This window comes from Quercus lobata, chromosome 2 (genome assembly GCF_001633185.2).
Source record: "Quercus lobata isolate SW786 chromosome 2, ValleyOak3.0 Primary Assembly, whole genome shotgun sequence".
In the NCBI taxonomy this organism is placed as follows: Eukaryota; Viridiplantae; Streptophyta; class Magnoliopsida; order Fagales; family Fagaceae; genus Quercus; species Quercus lobata.
The window spans coordinates 63,694,982-63,700,516 of NC_044905.1; the positions used below are offsets into that span (position 1 = coordinate 63,694,982).

The window sequence follows — 5,535 nt, forward strand, 5'->3', positions numbered from 1 at the left end:
ACATTAATAAATTTCTTTTTAGTGTAGGCAACATTAGTTTCAGTCCTTTATTTAATTATTACAAGAGATTTCACTGTTTGAAAAACTCTTAAAATGGTCATAAGTTAAAGAATTAAAATGAAAAAAAAAAAAAAAAATTTGAAACTAGAAACGAAAATGAAAATAGAGAAAATTTATAGGTTCCAATTTGTAATTAAACTTCTTTTTTTTCTTTTTTTCATGGGAAGACTTATTTCCTCTTTTACTGCCACTTACCTTTCCTAACATCTCATGTCATGTACTGTATCAATGTCTCCGTGAAGACTAGTTTTTTATTGATTTTCTGAACCACCTTTAATTGCATTGAATTGCAATGTGTTGAAGACAATGGCTTGGAGTTATAGTTATTGTTTCATTTCTTCTTTCATTCATTCTTTGGTCCCAGCCAATGCATCCCTACTCACTCCTCACAACAACAACAACAACAACAACAAAAGACATGGAACTAGGAAGTTGGAACAGCACGGTACAGAGTCTACTTCGTACCCACGTTCACCTTCTGTTCAAAACTCAAATGGGTATTACACTGTCACTACATCTCACATATATGTGTCTCTTTGAATAACAGTTGAATTCAATTCCAATCTTCACTGTCATATTGGAATTCTTTTTCCATCAAAATATGGTCTTGTGCTACATATTTGTTTTTCTAGTCACTTATTACTGTATTCGTCTTGTGTTCATCATAATTAGTTCAACTGGTCCTTGTCTGTTTCTGGGTATTCAACTGTTACACTGATTGATATTTGACAGTCTTTTTTTTTTTATTTCAGTCAGTCTGAACTCAACTTTACTCAGACTTCTTTTGCTTTTTATAATTTTTGCAGTAACCATTTTTTTAAATTTAATTTTTGGTTATTTATAAAAATTCATAGAGTGTATTAAAGTTTTCATTTCTGTTTATGGGCCTCAAATATACCAAAAGAGGTTTAAATTGAGGTTTTACCAAGTTTTAATTCAAGTTAATACTTTTGGTAGTGCCATCTGCCAAAGCAGTGGTTTTCAAGTATAGTCCTTGAAAAACCTTGTGGGGGCGTTTGTATTTAGTATATAAAGTCTCTTTTTTCTTTTTTTTTCTTTTTTTTTTTTAATTATAATTTTCATACTAGTAATACCACTTTGTTCAGAATTTGTGAATTTTGGAATGTGATTCCCAAGATTTGATCCAAGATTTTATAGAAATATTTGGGTTTTCATTCCTATTTTTTAATTTTTAATTAACCATTTGTTTCTGGTTTAAATTTTGTTAATTGGGTTCTCAAAACTAACATCTGTGAGCTGCAATCTTGGTTTTGCTGTACTGAAACGTAAGAATATGACTAATGAAAGTCTTGATAACATTTCACAAAAAGAGGAACCGGTTGGTGATGAGAGAGCCTCCTTGTAGATTTCATGGAGCTTCCTTTCATGGTTCTGTCTTCAATCTGGTGTGTACCATCGTTGGTTCCGGAATTATGAGTTTGCCTGCCACATTGAAAGTCTTGGGTCTTGTCCTTGGGGCAGCACTTTCTTATGGGGATTTAATGGGTGATGCCTTTGGAAGGATTGGGAAAATATTGCTTCAAGTCTGTGTTATCATCAACAACATTGGTGTTCTTATTGTGTATTTGATAATAATTGGTGTAACTTCAATGCTTTCCTTTATCCTATTTGCTTTTACTTAATTTAGTCTTAATATACCATCATTTAGCAGTGTCTGGTAGGACTCGTAGATTACCTTACATTTTTCCTTATATCAAATATTTGTAAATTACCAAACTAATCTAGATGGTACTCATGTGACCAGAGGATGTGCTTTCGGGATCCACTTCCAGTGGGGTTCCTCATTCTGGTGTTCTACAAGAGTGGTTTGGGGAACACTGGTGGACTGGACGTGCCTTTGTTCTTATTGTCTTAACTGTGGCAATATTTGTTCCATTTGATATGCTTTAAGTGTATTGGTTAGTTTATAATTTAATTTTCTTGTTCATCCTTAATGATTCCCACCACTAATGATATTCATTAATTTGGGCTGCAGATTCATTGAGATTTTCATCAGTCATATCATTTTCTCTGGCAGTTTTGTTCCTTATTGTTGTCATTGGAGTAACAATTTACAAATTGATAGTGGGAAGCATAGAGACACCAACACTGTTTCCAAGTGTCACTGATTTGGCATCCTTTTGAGATCTGTCCCTGTGGTTGTTTTTGCTTATGTCTGCCACTACAATGGTAAGAAGCCAACTCTCTCCTAATGCACAAGTGATAGTACACTCGTGGTTTGTGATTTGTATCCAAATAATATGATCTGACATATGGTGGTTTTTTCCCTGGTAATGTATATGGTCTGTGTTAGGGAAAAGAAAATTAAAACAAAGTTCATATGTCCCTCATTTGTTGTTTTGGATAAAATGTCAAACATATAGGTTTATATTCTGTTCAGAAAACATAAAATTTGGGGTTGAAAATTAATGATTTTAGGGGTCAGGGAGTGCTCAAGGACCCGTCTTTCATGTTTTAGACTTAGGCAGAAAACATCTTGTATTTGTATCATGGTCCTGCAAAAAATTTTACATGTTCCTCTGTGCATACAAAATGACTATAAAACAAAACTTGTCATCTGACTTCTGAGGATAACATGCATTCAACACCATTCATATGAGCTCTATTAATCTAGGGTGATATATGAAAGGCAGAATGCTTGGATGATACACTAGGTCTATTGAGTTGGGAGGTCTGGTTCTGTAACCTAGCTTCGCACATCTTGGCTTATGATTTTAGCTTTCATCACATTAGTGTTGTAATAAACTTTGTTAAATATATGCAGTTCACACAATTGAGAATGAACTTGAAGATTCTCCACAGATGATAGGAGTTGTACAGACTTCACTTGCTCTCTGCACCACTGTTTACATAATGACCGGGTTGTTTGGGTTCCTTCTCTTTGGTGATTCAACTCTTTCTGACTCGCTCTCCAAGTTTGACACTGACCTTGGTGTCCCCTACAGTTCTCTTTTTAACGATGTTGTTCGTATAAGCTATGCTGGCCATATCATACTAGTATTTCCCATGCCTTCTTTCCATTGAGGCTCAACTTGGATGGTCTCCTTTTTCCCTCAGCCAGGCCCTTGGCTTCAGACAACTTTAGATTTGCAATCATCAGCATGGGGCTTGTTGTAATTATTCTCTTGGGTGCAATATTTATACCCAGCAGGTGGGTAGCTTTTGAGTTCACTGGAGCAACTGTTGGAGTTCTACTGGCATTCATCTTTCCTGCTTCCATTAGTCTCAAGTAAGTTCATCTTTTTTCTTGAAGCTTAAATTTGTGGCAAGTTACTTTTATATATTTTCTATAGTAGAATATCTTACTTTAGGAATAAACATAACTTTGTTGGAGTCATATTTCAAAATTCTATTATGTAGATGATGGGTTGGGTTTGTTTCACAATCTATAGCAATATATGTCTGCGACTCCGGGGCGCTCATTTTGGGGCTAGCAATAGTGTCAAATATACTCTCTCTTTCTCTCTCCCTCTCCCTGTTTTGTTAAGGAAAGACTGTCAATGGCTATGCTGGAACACTTGATGGAGTTGCAAAATTTGTTTATAGTGGAGGGTATGCATTTGTATCCCTTCTTAACACACCTCAAGAAGAGAAGAGAGTTTAGGAAGACTCTCAACATTCATTTTTCAAATCGATAGAGAAGGCATTTCTGGAGGATTGATAATATATACCTCTATTTCATATATACCATCGCAGTAGATGTGTGGGCTTCTGTTCAATACTTTCAAGAGAACCAACTTGTCTAAAAAAATTATCTCATAGACCCGTGGAGCCAGAATTTTATAATGATGCTTCATTTACTGGAGTAATCTGCATGCAAACTAATAATTGCTTAGACCATGAGTACAGTTTTCTTAATCACTGTTATGACATTTTAACATTCTATCTCTTCCCTTACTTGGCGTTTCCAGGGACCCTCATGGTATTGGCACAAGGAAGGACAAGGTCACATCCATCTGCATGATCATTCTTGCAGTATTCTCAAATGCGATAGCCATTTACAGTGATGCATATGCTCTGTTGACGGAAGAAGGCTTGACCAAAATTTCCTTAAATTGCGATTGGTAATGAGGGTTTCTAATATATTTTTTTTCTTGCTATGGTTCTAAAAGGAGAGAAATATAGTTTATACATTTTAGGTTCACTCCCTAGGTACATCATTGTATTGTTCACAGCTTATGCTGAATAATGTAATTTGTAGTTAAAACCTATGAATTATAGATTTACATCTTACTCCACTGCACTATCTTACTCTACTTCACTTCCAACAGAGTTCTTTTTCCCCTTTTTATCCCAAGTTCCTTTTCATTATCTGTCTTTGTCTGTGTTAAGGGTTGGTCTCTATTAGTTCAGGAGCACTCATCACTTAGTTTTGATTTGTTGCGTGTGTGAGAGAGGCCCACTCCTTATTGGCTGGAAAATTCAGATGCATATTTCTGTACCATGTCCTAATCTAATCAGGCCCATGCTTTACAGGAAATCTAATCAGATTCTTATTCTTCATTCCTTTTTCTATGTTTCCCTTTCAACCAAATGAAGCTGGAGAGTAAAACCCTCAGGCAGATTATTTATTATTCACATAGATTTGGTGGGCCAAATTCTAGAAATGGAATTGATAAGCCAAAGCATAGATAGAAACTCTTGCTTGAATGTGGTCTTTTGCTGCAGTAACATCTGTAATAGTTGTGAGATACTGAAATTAACCAGGCTTTCTACTACATGAATCCACAGAAGGTTCCATAACAGAAAAAAAGAGGGGGGGGAGGGTTGAGATTTTTCCAGGCCTGAGGCTGTAAATGCTCCCCCGATGAAAATGGTGAGGCGCACGGCAATGAATTATTTGGTCTCTAACCTTGATTCTTATATTTCTTCACTTTTGTTGTTTACCATCATGTTTTAGAAAGGTTTTAGTCTATTCTCATTCATTTCTGTTTGGTATACCCGTCATTCATAGAAAAACAAATACCAGAGTGATGAATGGTACCATGTCACCATCTAATCTAAGAGAAATAGTTTTGGAAAGCAGGATTTCAGTTGGTCCAATGACTAATTTCTAAGTTACAGGTCATGAGATGCTGACCTGATAAGAACATTCATATCCGGTTTTGTAATGGTCTTTTAAACTAAGTAATTTAGTACTGTAGGTCTGTAGCTAAGAATCACAAAAAATGTTTCACACCCAGTGTTGCATTATTACTATTCAAAATTTTGCAAAAAACTACAGTACTTGTTAGCAATGTTGAGCACTCTAGTCGTTTTGATATGCTTTTGTATCATTTTTTTTATTCTACCCCCAGCTCTTTCCTGTGAAATTAAAAACTCAGAATACTCTCTCTCACAGTCACACACACACACACAAATTGACGAATTGATATGTTATTGGGCGTTCCTAGAGACTTTGAATCCCTGGGCATTGGTGGCTAATCTGGCCATGGGGTGGCCACTTGGTATCAC

At 35.6% G+C, this 5,535-nt stretch overlaps 1 pseudogene across 1 annotated transcript; it reads left to right on the forward strand.

Moving 5' to 3' along the window:
• The first annotated feature begins 288 nt into the window (after positions 1-288).
• LOC115976182 lies at positions 289-4,327 on the forward strand (annotated as a pseudogene). The gene is made up of 5 exons (XR_004088263.1): positions 289-1,659; positions 1,826-1,979; positions 2,057-2,250; positions 2,846-3,310; positions 3,993-4,327. The product of XR_004088263.1 is annotated as an amino acid transporter AVT6A-like (transcript).
• Positions 4,328-5,535: the final 1,208 nt, after the last annotated feature.